The sequence below is a fragment of the Pseudophryne corroboree genome, chromosome 3 (assembly GCF_028390025.1).
Source record: "Pseudophryne corroboree isolate aPseCor3 chromosome 3, aPseCor3.hap2, whole genome shotgun sequence".
Classification (NCBI taxonomy): domain Eukaryota; kingdom Metazoa; phylum Chordata; class Amphibia; order Anura; family Myobatrachidae; genus Pseudophryne; species Pseudophryne corroboree.
In genome coordinates, this window is record NC_086446.1 from 346,696,729 (window position 1) to 346,714,586 (window position 17,858).

At 48.3% G+C, this 17,858-nt stretch overlaps 1 pseudogene; it reads left to right on the forward strand.

Moving 5' to 3' along the window:
* Positions 1-9,560: 9,560 nt before the first annotated feature.
* LOC134897667 (5S ribosomal RNA) lies at positions 9,561-9,679 on the forward strand (annotated as a pseudogene).
* Positions 9,680-17,858: the final 8,179 nt, after the last annotated feature.

Below are 17,858 nucleotides of genomic sequence, written 5' to 3' on the forward strand. Positions count from 1 at the left end.
GACTTCAAAGACGCATTTTTCTAATTTGCAATAGAGATGATTGACACGGAGACGGGACAGAACCTCTTTAACCCAAAAACGATGTTCCTCTAAATCGTTGGCAAAAATGAGGATATCGTCTAGATAGACCACGACATGACGGTATAGAATGTCTCTGAAGATCTCATTGACAAAATGCTGGAAGACAGCTGGAGCATTGCTCAATCCGAAGGGCATGACGAGGTACTCATAATGTCCGTCACGGGTGTTAAAGGCGGTCTTCCACTCGTCACCCTCACGGATCCGGATGAGATTGTATGCACCTCGCAAGTCCAGCTTTGTAAAGATGGTAGCTCCGCTAACTCTGTCAAAGAGCTCAGTAATCAAGGGTAAAGGATAACGGTTCTTGATGGTAATGTCGTTCAAACCTCTGTAGTCGATGCACGGCCGCAGACCACCATCTTTCTTTTTTACAAAAAAGAAGCCTGCGCCGGCTGGAGAAGAAGAAGGTCGAATGAACCCCTTTGCTAGGTTCTCTTTATTATATTCCTCCATAGAATGCGTCTCAGGCAGAGACAACGGATAAGTTCGGCCTCGAGGTGGAACCTTCCCTGGAACGAGATCAATCGGACAGTCCCATTCTCTATGAGGAGGAAGGATATCAGCAGAAGCTTTACTGAACACATCCGTGAAATCTTGATATGGAGGAGGTGGAACATCAGACGACCTGGGGGAGGAAGAACAGACAGGCAATACTTTAAACAAACATGTCTCAGCACAGGAGGAACCCCATGCCAGGATTTGCGTAGTCGTCCAATCAATTGTAGGATTGTGAAGACGGAGCCATGGAAGGCCCAGGACCACAGGATGTGTGGCTCTTGGAATCACTAAAAAAGAAATAAGTTCGGAATGAAGAACTCCCACTCTCAGACGAACTGGTAGAGTCCTTAAAGAAATAACTGCATCAAAAATTTTGCTGCCATCCACGGCAGTTAAAGAAATGGACGAAGGAAGTCTCTCGGTGGGTAGGGACCACCGTTTAACATAGGCTTCGGTAATAAAGTTCCCAGCTGCTCCGGAATCAAGGAGGGCAATGACGTTCCGATAACGTTGAGCAACTTGAAGCGAGACTGGGAGATTACAATCTTGAGGAGATGGAGAGGAGATCATTACTCCTAGCCGGCCCTCTCCTTGGCGAGCTAGGGTCTGGAGTCCCGGACGTTTGGGACAGGCATTAATGGTGTGAGACGGAGCTGCACAATAGAGACAGAGAGACTCGGAGAGACGTCTTCGGCGCTCAGCAGGAGTTAAACGGGAACGGCCAAGTTGCATGGGCTCATCTTTAGATGGTGACAGTTGACGAGGAGGAGGAGCAGAAGATTTTGGAGCAGATGATCTTCCACGCTCAGTTGCTCTCTCTCTGAAACGTAAATCAACTTTCGTGCAGAGTGAGATTAGCTCATCTAACTTAGAAGGTAAGTCTCTGGTAGCTAACTCATCTTTAATACGCTCAGATAAGCCATGCCAGAATGCAGCATACAGGGCCTCGTCGTTCCATGCCAGTTCGGATGCCAGGATCTGGAACTGTATCAGATATTGTCCTACAGTACGTGACCCCTGGCGTAAACGGAGAATCTCGGATGAAGCTGAGGTTACCCGGCCTGGCTCGTCGAAGATGCGCCTGAATGTTGACACGAAGGCAGTGTAGGAAGATAGCAGGGTGTCAGACCTCTCCCATAACGGTGATGCCCAATCAAGGGCTGAGCCACTGAGAAGAGAAATAATGTAGGCAATTTTTGTACGGTCACTGGGAAAATTGCCAGGTTGTAGCTCAAACTGAATCTCACACTGGTTGAGAAATCCCCTGCAGAATCTTGGAGATCCGTCAAATTTTGCTGGCGTTGGAAGATGAAGACGTGGAGCAGAAATGGGTAAGGTGGGTGGGGTTATAGCTGGAGTCACTGTGGTTGACGCACCAGACGCGCCTGATCCACGGAGAGTTGTCTGAATCCCATCCAGCCGAGTAGAGAGATCCTGGAGACAGCGGATGATGTGGCCCTGTGCAGCCTCCTGATGTTCTAGTCGGGCTGCCAGTTCTTGCATCGGCCTGGCCGCTTGATCCTGGTCTCCGGCTGGATTCATTAGGTCAGTGCTTACTGTCACAACTGAGGGCCTGAGCTGACGGGAGGCAGCCTCAGTTGTAGGGGCTGAGATGTACCGGAACCTGGGAGGTTGTATCAGACCCCTGGACATGTAAGTAACATGAATAATAACTGCCCGAAGGCGTGACCACGACAACTTGGATAAAAGTCAATGATGTTTATTATGACAACTCCGCAACACAGCAGCAGTAAAAGAAAACGTAAAAGTCAGCAAAGAATAAATACAGTTCCTGGGTACTACAGGATGGCAGGAGCCACAGGGCACTGGTAGTGTGAGATAGTTCTTATGATCTTCTAGATGGAAAGTCCTTACCAGGCCCGACTGTAGCAATGGAGATAACCCAGGATTGTGCCAGCTGGTGTTCCAGGAAAAGCTGGGTTGCTGAAGATAAAACAGCTGCTGTGGATACTGGCTGGAACCAGACTGTTGTTAGCACGGAGTGGATACTGGCTGGAACCAGTTAAATAATAAATGAACTTGGGAGCGATGAAATATGAACTGAAATGTAGAACTTGAGAGCGGAGAAATAATAATACCGGTGGAGAGTGGTAAAGTGTAGAAAGGACACCGGCCCTTTAAGGGAAGCTGTACTCTGCTGGAAGCTGAGCTGGAAGCAGGTAATGTTGTAGCTGGAAACAGATGAATCCACAATGGATTGGAGAGTCAGGCTACACCGCAGGTGGAATGCTGGTGCGGGTCTCTATGGTGGAAGTCTTGAGACAGGAGCTGGAACCTGGAAGACAATCACAGGAGAGAGACAAACAGGAACTAGGTTTGACAACCAAAGCACTGACGCCTTCCTTGCTCAGGCACAGTGTATTTATACCTGCAGCAAGGAAGGGATTGGCTAGGCAATTATGCAGATTATCAATACTGAGAACAGATTGGTGGAAATGATCAGCTGACAGAATCCAAGATGGCTGCGCCCATGCAGACACTTGGAGGGAAGTTTGGTTTGTAATCCATGTGGTAATGAAAACAGTAATGGCGGCGCCGGCCACCGGAGACAGGAGGCGCCAGGCTGACAGATGCACATCCAACCACGCGGACACAGCGGAGGCCGCGGCTGACGTAATCGCCACTCAGACACTCTGCATGCAGAAGTTCAGGGACGGCGGCGGAGGCCGCGGGAGACGCCATGCCAGATGTAATAAGGCGTTACTGTGACAGCGTCTCAGAGAGACAGGAGAGGATGCAGGAATGTGAACATTAGGATAACAGATGGGATCCGGTCCTGGAGCGCTGAGCCAGCCTTAGGAGGCATCTGATGGGTAAGAAATGGCGTCCAGATACCCGGATCGTGACAGATACAACGTAGGCTTTAAATCTAGGATCGAGCACGGTGGCCAAAATGTAGTGCTCTGATTTCAACAGTTTGACCACCCGTGAATCCTGGTTAAGCGAATTAAGGGCTCAATCCACAAGTCCCACATGTCTAGTGGAATCGCTCCGTTTTAGCTCCTCCTTCAATCTCTCCAGCTGCTTCTGCAAAAGCCTGATGAGGGGAATGACCTGACTGGCAGTGTCTGAACTGACTTCACGTGTGGCAAGTTCAAAGGGTTGAAGAACCTTGCACAACGTTGAAATCATTCTCCACTGCGCTTGAGTCATGTGCATTCCCCCTCCTTTGCCTATATCGTAGGCAGATGTATAGGCTTGAATGGCCTTTTGCTGCTCCTCCATCCTCTGAAGCATATAGAGGGTTGAATTCCACCTCGTTACCACCTCTTGCTTCAGCTGATGCAGGGGCAGGTTCAGGAGTGTTTGCTGGTGCTCCAGTCTTCGGCACGCGGTGGCTGAATGCCGAAAGTGGCCCACAATTCTTCGGGCCGCCGACAGCATCTCTTGCACGCCCCTGTCATTTTTTAAATAATTCTGCACCACCAAATTCAATGTATGTGCAAAACATGGGACGTGCTGGAATTTGCCCACATGTAACGCACGCACAATATTGGTGGCGTCCGATGTCACAAATCCCCAGGAGAGTCCAATTGGGGTAAGCCATTCTGCGTTGATGTTCCTCCGTTTCCGTAAGAGGTTGTCAGCTGTGTGCCTCTCATGGAAAGCGGTGATACAAAGCGTAGCCTGCCTAGGAACGAGTTGGCATTTGCGAGATGCTGCTACTGGTGCCGCTGCTGCTGTTCTTGCTGCGGGAGGCAATACATCTACCCAGTGGGCTGTCACAGTCATATAGTCCTGAGTCTGCCCTGCTCCACTTGTCCACATGTCCGTGGTTAAGTGGACATTGGTTACAACTGCATTTTTTAGGACACTGGTGAGTCTTTTTCTGACGTCTGTGTACATTCTCGGTATCGCCTGCCTAGAGAAGTGGAACCTAGATGGTATTTGGTACCGAGGACACACTACCTCAAGAAATTCTCTAATTGCCTGTGAACTAACGGCGGATACCGGACACACGTCTAACACCAACACAGCTGCCAAGGCCTGAGTTATACGCTTTGCAACAGGATGACTGCTGTGATATTTCATCTTCCTCGCAAAGGACTGTTGGACAGTCAATTGCTTACTGGAAGTAGTACAAGTTGTCTTCCGACTTCCCCTCTGGGATGATGATCAACTCCCAGCAGCAACAACTGCAGAGCCAGGAGCAGTAGGCGTTACACTCAAGGATCCATCGGAGGAATCCAAGTTAGGAGAGGACTCGTCAGACTTGCCAGTGACATGGCCTGCAGGACTATTGGCGTTCCTGTCTAAGGAGGAAATTGACACTGAGGGAGTTAGTGGTGTGGTTTGCAGGAGCTTGGGTACAAGAGGAAGGGATTTAGTTGTCAATGGTCTGCTTCCGCTGTCACCCAAAGTTTTTGAACTTGTCAATGACTTCTGATGAATGCGCTCCAGATGACGTATAAGGGAGGATGTTCCTAGGTGGTTAACGTCCTTACCCCTACTTATTACAGCTTGACAAAGGCAACACACGGCTTGACACCTGTTGTCCGCATTTCTGTTAAAATAATTCCACACCGAAGAAGTGATTTTTTTTTTTTGTAATTTGACCAGGCATGTCAATGGCCATATTCATCCCACGGACAACAGGTGTCTCCACGGGTGCCTGACTTAAACAAACCACCTCACCATCAGAATCCTTCTTGTCAATTTCCTCCTCAGCGCCAGCAACACCCATATCCTCATCCTGGTGTACTTCAACAGTGACATCTTCAATTTGACTATCAGGAACTGGACTGTGGGTGCTCCTTCCAGCACTTGCAGGGGGCGTGCAAATGGTGGAAGGCGCCACCTCTTCCCATCCAGTGTTGGGAAGATCAGGCATCGCAACCGACACAATTGGACTCTCTGTTATGAGCCACGGCTGTGGCTCATTCCTGTTTTGCATGTCAGTTAGGTATTTTATGTTTATAAGTTGTTTCGCAGGCCAGGATTTCCCGTTGCTCTGTTTAAGAGTACTCTTGGTTGCTGCCGCTGGTGAGTTTGTGTAATTGCAGCTTGTTCCCATGTGTTCAGCCTCACCTGGCTGCTAATTGCATCTTGTCAGTTTGGAGTCATGCAACAGGGCAGCTGCATGAGATTATTAATTAGGCCTCTCTGTTATATGCTGGCTCAGTGCTATTCACAGACGCTGGTGATATTTCTAGGTTTCCAGTCTGCTTGAGTTCTGAGCTTGGTTCCTGCTAGTTCCTGAGCTCCTGTGTAGCAGTGTCAGTCGAACTGCTTCCTGTGTCGATTCCTGTGTCAGTCCCTGTGTCGATTCCTGTGTCTGATCCCGTGTCCTGCCGTGAGGCGTTCCTGTCCTGAGGTCCAGTGGCTTTGCCTGTGCCTGGTCAAGTTTCTGGCTTCTTGGTGTCCACCGGTCTGTCGTTTGGGATTCTGCCGGTCCTCCAGTTCTGAGAGTCTGTGTCAGCAGCATTTGGAGTTCCTGTCCGTTTGCCAGTATTCGTACCGGTTCCGTGAGTAGCGGCTCTGCCGCGTCCATCGGCCTAGGCCGCTGTATTCCGTTATTATATCTGTCACTGGTATTTTGCAGAGGGTTCTGCTTATGCTGTCACCGCCGGGCCACAAAAGTATTGTGTCGGCGTGTGGTCAGCATTTCCTTTGTTGTTCTTTTCCTTTGGCGGCAAGCCGCACATACATTTAGTTTTAGGCTAGTTAGTAGCCCCTGGCTTTGGTTGTTTCAGTAAGATGGCCCCTTGTTATCACCCTGTCTCGGTACACTCTTTGTCTCTCATTAAGACCTGAGGGGGCATCGAAGTTGGGCAGACGTAATCCGCCCTTCAAACGCGGCTGCCATGGGCTCAAGCAACCATAGTCTCGCAAGAGTGTACTGACAGCACGGGCGAGACAACGGAGATAGGGCGCCAGGGGCTATTCCCTTTCCATTCCCCTTTCCCAGCGTTACGTCCTGGTGCTCTGGACTCACTTCATAACATCTCCCTTGTTCTGAGCACCAGGAACCTAACATTATCACCAGCCATACCACAAAAAAGAAATAAAAACTTTTTCTTTTTTGGCCCAGTCTTGTCTAGAATTCAGTGTGCAGAATCCAATCCGCTGTTTAGAATCCAGTCCTGTCTAGAATTCAGTGTGCAGAATCCAGTCCGGTGTTTAGAATCCAGTCCGGTGTTTAAAAAAAAAAACAGTCTTGTTTTGTTTAGCAAAAATTTAGTCCTGCCTTGTCTAGTCCTGCCTTGTCTAGTCTTGCCTTGTCTAGGCTTGCCTTGTCTTGTCTAGTTTTAAATCCTCCTATGTCTACTATGCAAGCCCTGCAGGCATCTCTCTCAGCCCTGAACTCTGCTTTCAGTGCTTTGAGACCAGAGCGACTAGAAGTTTTGCAGCAATCCTTAAAGCAACTGCAAAACCTTCTGACTAAAATCTTGCTCATCTTGCCAGAAGTCGTTGAGAGTACATCTATCTCTAAAGAGACTCTTGTTCACAGTATGGTGACAAGAGAATCCTCTGGTTTAATTGAAGAGAAATGGTTTAAAAGTTTTCTGCGGCCCAGGCTCTCAGAAGAGGAGCGTCTGCGTCGCAGAAACTTAAACTTATGCCTATATTGTGGGGGTTTAGGCCACTATCTGCAGACCTGTGAGTTGCGCAAGCCAAAGTGTGGTGACGAGTCTTGCCCTCTGGCCAAGTTGAGTCAGGATACAAGACCTACTCCTGTCTCTACTGTCGCAGAGGTACTTGTCACACAACCCACACTAAAAAGCTCTCTGTCCTATAATTGGGGTCCTTGGGCAAGGGAGCCCCAATATAGATTCAGGAATCAAAAGAGAATGTTTCTCTCCTCTCTTGAGGTTCCTGTTGAAGCAGCGTTGCAAGCCCCTGGAGTGGTGCCCGATGCCCTGGTTCCTAGAGTGGTGCCTGATGCCCAGGTTCCTGGAGTGGTGCCCGTTGCCCAGGGTCCTAGAGTGGTGCCCATTGCCCAGGGTCCTGGAGTGGTGCCCGTTGCCCAGGGTCCTGGAGTGGTGCCCGTTGCCCAGGGTCCTTGAGAGGTGCCCGATGCTCAGGATCTTGGTGCGGTACCCGATGCCCAGAGTGCTGGAGCGGTACCCGATGCCCAGAGTGCTGGAGCGGTACCCGATGCCCAGAGTGCTGGAGCGGTACCCGATGCCCAGAGTGCTGGAGCGGTACCCGATGCCCAGAGTGCTGGAGCGGTACCCGATGCCCTAGCTTATAGAGGGACATCAAATATTATAGTTCAGGTGTCCATACCAGAAGGGGTCTCAGAAGCTGTTACCCCAGGTAGGGACTTGAAAAGCGCAACCCCAGAAAGGGTATCTAAAACCATAGTTCTAGAAGGGAACTCGAGAAGCAAAACCCCAGAAGGGATATTTGAAGTAATATCCTCAAGTGGGGTCTCGAGAGACGCAGCCTCTAAGAAGGGTCTAGAGGTCGCTTCCCCAGGAAAGAACTTAAGAGGCGTAGCATTAGTGGAGGTGCTGAAGGTTATAGCTTCAGCAAAAGTCCCGGAAGTCATAGTCCCGGGAGAAGTTTCGATAATTATCGACTCAGAGAGGGAGGCCGATGGCTCGGTCCCAGTGGGGGAGGCCGACGGCTCGGTCCCAGTAAAAAAATCCGAGGTGCTGACCCCAGCGGGGTTCCCGGAGGCCACTGCCCCAGCAGTTTAATTGTTTTCAGATTTCATGCTTCAGCAGTTTCTTCAGGGCACATGCCTGTTTGATGTTGGATCGGGTGACATTTGATCCCTCATTTTTTCAACTTTCATGCTTTAGCAGTATATTTATGTATTTTTGAAAGCATTTATTTAAATAACTTTTGCTGGTATCTCCAGCTATGCCGATCACAAATATGTCCCTTGTGGATATTCCTCCTGGGCACATGCCTGTCTGATAATGGATTGGGTGATATTTGATCCATTATTGATTTCAGATTTCATGCTTCAGCAGTTTCTTCAGGGCACATGCCTGTTTGATGTTGGATTGGGTGACATTTGATCCCTCATTTTTTCAACTTTCATGCTTTAGCAGTATATTTATGTATTTTTGAAAGCATTTATTTAAATAACTTTTGCTGGTATCTCCAGCTATGCCGATCACAAATATGTCCCTTGTGGATACGTGCCTGCTTTCTCTTGGGCATATGCCTGTATGACAAATTGATTCGATAATATTTTGATCCCTATTGATTCAGGTCTGACACTTTAGCACTATATCTCGATAACCCTTTAATAATTTAGTAACAAATTTTGCTGTTTTTTCCAACTGATTTTTGATACTTTATTGATTAAGAATTTATGCTTTAGCAATATTCATGCAACCAATTTTGCTGATATTTTCAGCAAGGTTGACCACCTATATATCCCTTATGGGCACTCACCTGTTTGACGTTCGAATGGGGGATATGTAATGCCTTATTATACTAGATTGTATACCATAGTAGTACAATTCTGTACCTTTGAATGCATTTTTTTGTATTTTCCATAAAAATCATGCAACCAGTTTAGCTGATATTTCCAGCGAGGCTGATTACCAATATATCCTTTGTAGGTACTCACTTGTTTGACGTTCAAATTGGCGATTTGCAATGTCCTAGTCTCGCGCATAATCTGCCTAAGGCAAATTTCAAACTGTATGTACCATACGTGTAACTCTCGACCACTACCATAAGTGATACTCAAATATATTAGAGATTCATTTAATAAAATCTAAGAGGTGTACTTACTATCGTCATTACCCTGCAGATATCTTCTTACTCTGCGCCCTCTCGCTTTCCTAACTTGGCTTACTTCTGTGAACTCTCATCCACGATTCTGGGGAGCGTGCCCCCCTAGGGGACACGTCTCTTCAGTCTAACGTGGACAGCAGATTCACACCTATTCAAACAGCTGCTATCCCCCCTCCTCACCCAGTCCCACTCACTTCTTCAGATGACTCCATCCCTCCATTTCGGTGCACTCTCATTGGTGCCGTAGGGTCCAACCTTCCTACGACTATACCCCTGCGCTCACGCCCAATCTCGTCCGATCTTGGAAGCTAAACGGAGGTGGGCTGGGTCAGTACCTAGATGGGCGACTTCTAGGGAATACCCAGTGAAGTAGGAGGACTATCTTCCCTATAGACTCAACAACAACAGCAGTATCACCACTTACACTCATTCCTACTATTTCTTGAACCTCTATTCGTCACGACCTCTCTATGATATTGGCCGACAAATACAACTGTTTATTCATATGTGGGTTTTCCCACTGATATATCTAACCCAACCAGGGCTCATTAATACAAACACAGTTTTGTACTGATCTTTGGCAGACGGAAGTAGCATAATATGTGGCTATCTTCCTTTATGCGGTTATCCAGGCATAATCAAGATCTAAACATTCCATAATTTTGAAGTAGTCACCTTCCATTGGATTTATTCATTATTATCTAGGTGTACATGTCTGGATGAATTTCTATGTATCCTAGAGAGCAAGAATAAAAGACTACCTCACCTAGGTTGGGCACATTACCCAACAACTAACATTTGATTTTGAGATAAGAGTGCGCCCAAACAAGAGTCATACTTTCTCTCCTTGTGCATATACAACTGTTTTCTTTGACTCTGGGCGCACCGCCATACGGGCTAGTAGGAATTTCCACACATATTGTCCACTTCTGGCTAATTTTGGATTGATCACGTAGTTAGAATCTAGGTCGGTGCAGGATCAAAAACCCTTCTTTCCTATGTCATACCAGATTACAGTCAGTGCAGCTCCTGATGTGCAAGTGGCTACTCGAGGGCATTCATTTATCACCTTGCCCAAAACTTTTGTACAGTAATCCATTTATCAAAAAACAACAAGTATGATATGCCTATGGGAGGGTCCCACACAATTGCAGATTAGTAATGTGCAACATTAATAGACCTAGAGAGCAGCATGAATGGTGCACTGCAGTGCAGAGCCAAAGTCCTGCGGTTCCCCTGTGCAGAGGTCCCAGCCAGCAGCATCACACAGAGTGTCAGGAATCGACTTACCAGGCTGACATCCGTCCGCCGCTGCGGACTCCGTCCTGGCTCCCTGCGGTCACCTGTCGCCTATGCCCCTGCCATGGGACATCATCAAGAGCCTGGGAACATTCCTGAGACAGCGGGCATGTAGCGCGCCGCGTCCCTGCTAGGCCGCAGCGTGGGCGCCGCCATGACAGTCTGTAAACAGCCAGTACACTGCGGCCAATCCGGTGCTTGGCCGCACCCACTTTCCTTCACTCATCCAATCCCTGTGCACCATGGGGTACATAAGAGACTGCAGGATCAGTCTGCAGGCATCCTGGACTTTGTGTCATTCCTGCGACCCATGTGAAAGGATCTGTTCCTGTTCCTCCTGTGTTCCTGGTTCTCTGGTTAAGAACTTGTACTCCTGGTTACTCTGCACAGCTCCGTGGAACTTCAAGGCCCAGCAATACCTGCAACCTGCAACAAGGCTTCACACTCATCACCACCTTGTGTGCTTCAGCCTGCAGTTGAGACTGACTCCAGGTGTGTTTCATTCCTCCACCTGTGATACAGCTTGCTGCTGCCAGTGCCTCATCACCTGCACTGTGAAGTCAGACTCCTGCCTCTGCTCAGGTTTGCCATTCTACACCTTGCTGCCTAAGTTTCCTGTTTTAAAACCTGCACTGGTTTCCAAACCAGAACCATTTCACAAGCACTTGTTCTTCTGTTTATATATTACCGGTTATTATTTTCTCAAGTCATCTGTCATCCATTGCCATAGACTTTCAGTTATCATGCTGAGTGATTGACTTTATTCATCTGTTATTATTGTTTCTGCTACCATCCTGTTTAATATCATCTGCCAAATAAATACCATTGCGCTCATACGCAGGAACGTTATCCAGCCTCCTCGTTTTCTCCCATCTACCTCCACTGACCCACTAGCGCCCCCTCCGGGGACACAGCCCAAACACAATCTGACAGTAAGTCCAGGATCGATGGACTCGGATGGTGGACGGAGTGTGGGGTCAGAGGCCTTGCAAAATCTGGTCTCCCGTCTGGATGGTCAAGAGGTTGCGCAGCAGCAGATGCTTCAATTCCTGCAAGGGATGTCCTCCCGATTAGATACACTACAGCAATCCCTGCCTAGTGTACTCTCTCCTACTGTTCCTGTTACTCCAGCACCTGCCAGTGCTGTGAGTTCTTCTATGCCGGCTGCATCAGCTCCAGTGTCACGTCTGCATCTGCCCGTGCCGAGCAAGTATGATGGCAGTCCTAAGTTATGTCGCGGGTTTCTCAATCAATGTGAAATACAGTTTGAGTTATTGCCACATAATTTCCCCACGCCAAGATCCAAGGTTGCCTACATCATCTCCTTACTCTCTGGATCTGCTCTGAGTTGGGTGTCTCCTCTGTGGGAACGTGCTGACCCTCTGATTAACAACTACACAGACTTCGTGTCAACCTTCAGACGGATCTTTGACGAGCCTGGTCGTGCGACATCAGCTTCGGCAGACCTGATCCAACTTCGTCAAGGTACCCGAAGCATGGAACAATATGTCATCCAGTTCCAGACGTTGGCTGCAGAGGTTCAGTGGAACAACCAAGCTCTGGTAGCAGCTTTCTGGCACGGACTCTCGGATCGGATCAAGGATGAATTGGCGACCCGTGACATTCCTGTTCAACTGTCTGATTTGACCTCCCTGTGCATTAAGTTGGACTTTCGCATCCGCGAACGCAATAATGAACGCGCTCGGAGTGAGCCACGCAGATCAAGGTTCATACCTTCTGTACAGTTCCAGTCTCCCTCTTCTGACGAGCCTATGCAGATAAATAGGTCCCGCCTAACTCCTGAAGAGCGGGCAAGAAGAATACGTGAGAGACTCTGCCTATACTGTGCTGCTGCGGGCCATCAGATTAACTCCTGCACGGTGCGTTCGGGAAACGCCAGATCCTGACTTGTAAGGGAGGAGTCAAGTTAGGATCTTTCAGTCAAGCTCCTTCTCAACAAGACCTCATCCTTCCAGTGATGCTAGAGACTCCAGTTGGGCTCCAGTCTGCGTCAGCATTAGTGGACTGCGGTGCTGCAGGAAACTTTATCACCCAAGCTGCGGTAAATAAATTTTGCCTATCTACCTGTGAACTTTCTTGTCCAGTTTACATTACTGCTGTGGATGGTAGTCGAATCTCCAAGGGGAACATTTCTCATCAAACTGTTCCAGTGGTTCTGGGAGTTGGATTTCTCCATTCTGAACTGATCAAGTTCCTGGTCATCCCTCAAGCCACCCAGGAGATTGTCTTGGGCATGCCCTGGCTCCAGCTACATAATCCACAGTTTGACTGGTCAACGTTGCAGCTTACCTCATGGGGTTCACATTGTCATCAATCCTGCTTAGCCCAAGTGTGTCCCATTAAGTCTACCGAAGTAAAGACACAGTCAAGTCTCCCAGCAGCTTATCAAGACTTCTCAGACGTCTTCTGTGAAAAGGCTGCTGATATCCTGCCGCCCCATAGGGAATGGGATTGTCCCATCGATCTCCTTCCTGGCAAGAAGCCACCTAGGGGGCGCACCTACCCGTTGTCTGTTCCTGAAACTGAGGCGATGAGTAATTACATCAGAGAGAATCTTCAGAAGGGATTCATCCGTCCGTCATCATCTCCCGCTGGTGCAGGTTTCTTCTTTGTTAAAAAGAAGGATGGAGGACTGCGTCCATGCATTGACTATCGGGGTCTCAATGACATTACTATCAAGAATAGTTATCCATTACCACTCATTACCGAATTATTTGACAGAGTTAAAGGAGCCCGCATCTTCACCAAGTTAGATCTCCGCGGTGCCTATAATCTCGTCAGAATCCGGAGTGGTGACGAGTGGAAGACAGCTTTCAACACTCGAGATGGCCATTATGAATACCTGGTAATGCCATTTGGGTTGAGTAATGCTCCAGCAGTGTTCCAACACTTTGTGAACGAAATCTTTCGTGATGTCCTGTATAAGTACCTCGTTGTTTACTTAGATGATATCCTTATCTTCTCCCAAGACCTTCCATCTCATCGTCTACAAGTTTGTGAAGTTCTCCGACGTCTTCGTGAGAACCGGCTCTACGGGAAACTATCTAAATGCACCTTTGAAGTTCCCTCTATACCCTTCCTGGGTTATATAATTTCCGGATCGGATCTTCAGATGGACCCGACAAAATTGGAAGCTATTGCCAATTGGTCCATTCCAAACTCTCTCAAGTCTATCCAGCGATTCCTGGGTTTCGCCAACTACTATAGAAAATTTATTCGAGGATTCTCCACTCTCATCGCTCCTATTACCAACCTGACTCGGAAAGGGGCAGACCATTCCAACTGGTCAGAAGAAGCCTTGGCAGCCTTCCAGAAGATCAAGCTAGCCTTTATGTCTGCTCCAGTGCTGTCTCAGCCAGATGTCAACAGACCATTCGAGTTGGAGGTAGATGCCTCTACAGTTGGGGTTGGAGCTGTTCTCTCCCAGAAGGGATCCGATGGGAAAGTCCACCCTTGTGGATTTTATTCTCGAAAGTTTCTTCCTGCAGAAGCTAACTACTCCGTGGGAGATCAAGAACTACTGGCGATCAAGCTGGCTCTCGAGGAATGGAGATATCTCCTAGAAGGGGCCAAACATCCGTTTAATATCTACACGGATCATAAAAACCTGCTATATTTAAAGGCAGCTCAGTGCCTTAACCCTCGCCAGTCCAGGTGGGCTATGTTTTTCTCACGTTTTAATTTCAAGCTTCATTTCCGCCCAGGTTCGCAGAATGTGAAAGCCGACGCGTTATCCCGATCCATGGAATCTGAAGAAGGAACATCTGACTCAGTGCCACATTCCATCCTGAGTCCCGTGGTTTTCGCTGCATCTCAAGTCTCCCCAGCTCCTCCTCCTGGTAAGACTTTTGTTTCCCCAGATCTCCGTCCCAAGTTGCTATCTTGGGCCCATCAATCCAAGTTTACTGGTCATCCTGGGGTTCTGAAGACCTACAAGTTCCTTTCTGCTACATATTGGTGGCCAAAGATGAAAATGGACATCCAGGATTTCGTGGCATCCTGTCCTAAATGTGTGCAGCACAAGACTCCTCGTCAGTCTCCAGCAGGTCAGTTACAACCACTGTCTATCCCTAGTCGTCCCTGGTCACACCTGTCCATGGATTTTATCACCGACCTTCCTCCTTCTCAAGGACATAATACCATTTGGGTTGTAGTGGACAGATTCACCAAGATGGCTCATTTTGTTCCTCTCCAGGGTCTCCCTTCTGCCCCAAAACTTGCCCAAATCTTCCTACGGGAGATTTTCCGCTTACATGGTTTACCCTCTGAAATAATATCTGACCGGGGGGTACAGTTTGTAGCGAGGTTTTGGAGGGCCCTCTGTTCTGCCATGCAGGTCAAACTGAAGTTTTCATCTTCATACCATCCTCAGACGAATGGGCAGACAGAGAGGGTCAATCAAGAACTTGAGACTTTTTTAAGATTATATGTTTCATCTTCCCAGGATGACTGGTTCGATCTGCTCCCATGGGCCGAGTTTGCCCACAACTTTCGATACCATACTGCCACTGAAACGACACCATTCTTTGCAGTATATGGGCAACATCCCCGTGTACCTGATTTCCAAGAACTCCCTCATATGGATGTTCCTGCTGCCACTACTGCTCTGACTCAGTTTTCATCTATTTGGAGAAAAATTCACGTTTCCCTCAAAAAGGCCTCCAGTCGGTACAAGGTCTTTGCCGACCGCAAGAGACGTGCGGTTCCCCATTTGAAACCTGGGGACAAGGTTTGGCTATCAACCCGTAACCTCCGTCTCAGGGTCCCATCCATGAAGTTTGCACCACGCTTCATTGGTCCTTACCCTGTCGAAAGAGTCATCAACCCAGTGGCCTATAAATTAAAGTTACCATCTTCCCTTCGTATACCTAACGCTTTTCATATTTCTCTCCTCAGACCTCTAGTCCTAAACCGCTTTCAGAATACTCTTCCAGTAGGTCCCAAGGTTCGAACTCAGCGGGGCGTGGAATTCGAGATCAACAAAATTCTGGACTCCCGTTGTCGGTATGGACGTCTCCAGTACCTGGTCGATTGGTCCGGTTATGGCCCAGAGGAGAGAAGTTGGGTGAATTCGTCCGATGTCCATGCTCCTAGGTTGGTCCGTGTCTTCCACAGCACTCATCCCTCCAAATCACGTGGGTGTTCGGTGTCCACCCCTAAAGGAGGGGGTACTGTCAGGAATCGACTTACCAGGCTGACATCCGTCCGCCGCTGCGGACTCCGTCCTGGCTCCCTGCGGTCACCTGTCGCCTATGCCCCTGCCATGGGACATCATCAAGGGCCTGGGAACATTCCTGAGACAGCGGGCATGTAGCGCGCCGCGTCCCTGCTAGGCCGCAGCGTGGGCGCCGCCATGACAGTCTGTAAACAGCCAGTACACTGCGGCCAATCCGGTGCTTGGCCGCACCCACTTTCCTTCACTCATCCAATCCCTGTGCACCATGGGGTACATAAGAGACTGCAGGATCAGTCTGCAGGCATCCTGGACTTTGTGTCATTCCTGCGACCCATGTGAAAGGATCTGTTCCTGTTCCTCCTGTGTTCCTGGTTCTCTGGTTAAGAACTTGTACTCCTGGTTACTCTGCACAGCTCCGTGGAACTTCAAGGCCCAGCAATACCTGCAACCTGCAACAAGGCTTCACACTCATCACCACCTTGTGTGCTTCAGCCTGCAGTTGAGACTGACTCCAGGTGTGTTTCATTCCTCCACCTGTGATACAGCTTGCTGCTGCCAGTGCCTCATCACCTGCACTGTGAAGTCAGACTCCTGCCTCTGCTCAGGTTTGCCATTCTACACCTTGCTGCCTAAGTTTCCTGTTTTAAAACCTGCACTGGTTTCCAAACCAGAACCATTTCACAAGCACTTGTTCTTCTGTTTATATATTACCGGTTATTATTTTCTCAAGTCATCTGTCATCCATTGCCATAGACTTTCAGTTATCATGCTGAGTGATTGACTTTATTCATCTGTTATTATTGTTTCTGCTACCATCCTGTTTAATATCATCTGCCAAATAAATACCATTGCGCTCATACGCAGGAACGTTATCCAGCCTCCTCGTTTTCTCCCATCTACCTCCACTGACCCACTAGCGCCCCCTCCGGGGACACAGCCCAAACACAATCTGACACAGAGACTGCTGCATGCTGTGCACAGGGGTGTGCTGCCAGTGCCGATGAGCCTTGACCTCTGCACCAGTGTAGGGCAGCAGCAGGCAGGCTCATGTCATAGAGAAGGATCAATCAGCTGTGTGATAACAGTGCAGATAATACTGTATAGAATCTAGATCATCACTGACTGTGTTATAGTATAGAGTATACAGAGCTGAGGCACAGATAATGTATATTACAGGACCTTACCTAGCCAGAGCACAGGAGGATTAGGAGCATGAAGGCAGTGGCAGTGCTGTGTGCTCTGTCGGAATCGAGCTGTCTGAACTTCCTGGTCAGGTCCTGGATAGGTCACCTGATCATCATTGAGGCAGATGTAGTAGCTGCCTCTAGTGGTCGTTTTCTCTGTGAGATTATTGGCAGCGGCAGAGCCCCGACCCCTGCACTAGGCAGTTCTTACTATCACAGGGGAGGCTGAGCTGGATGCTGCCTCACGACTCTCTGTGTTTTCCTGGAGCACTGCTACACGTGTGAGTTTACACTATAAAAATTATTTGAGAATACAAAGTTTATACTTATAAGTTAGAAATATTTACTTTGTACTGTCCAGATCATTTTTATAATATAAACTCTGTATCTGTTGTATGACAGGTGAGGCACTGCCTCCCCTGCCTCCCCTGACTGCACGTCCCTGATAGTACAATTACCCTGTGATATACATCCAGTTTCTTACTGTGTAGTGTTATATCTATTGACTATATAGCTGTGTAAGCTAGTCCAGTGCAGTATTATTGTCTGTAATAACCTCTGCATTGTACAAACTGTGACTATTTGTGTGTGCATTGATAGCTGAGTGGTGTCCATCTCGTGTCTTTCACTCAACTTGCTATCCTTATATTCTATAACCTGAGGGGGCTTGGTGCATCAGGTGTTATTTAATATAGGATTTTCACAAAAATATACTGTATTACGTATTTTTCTCTGTGATTTAGTCACCATATCTCTCCTTTATCTCTGCTGGTGCTGACTACACTGCGCAGGGGTTTGGGTTTAGGGATATAGTGCTGCTAATAATTGTACTGTGTTACCTCATACTGCAAGTTATATCATGTCTTCTTCTGAGG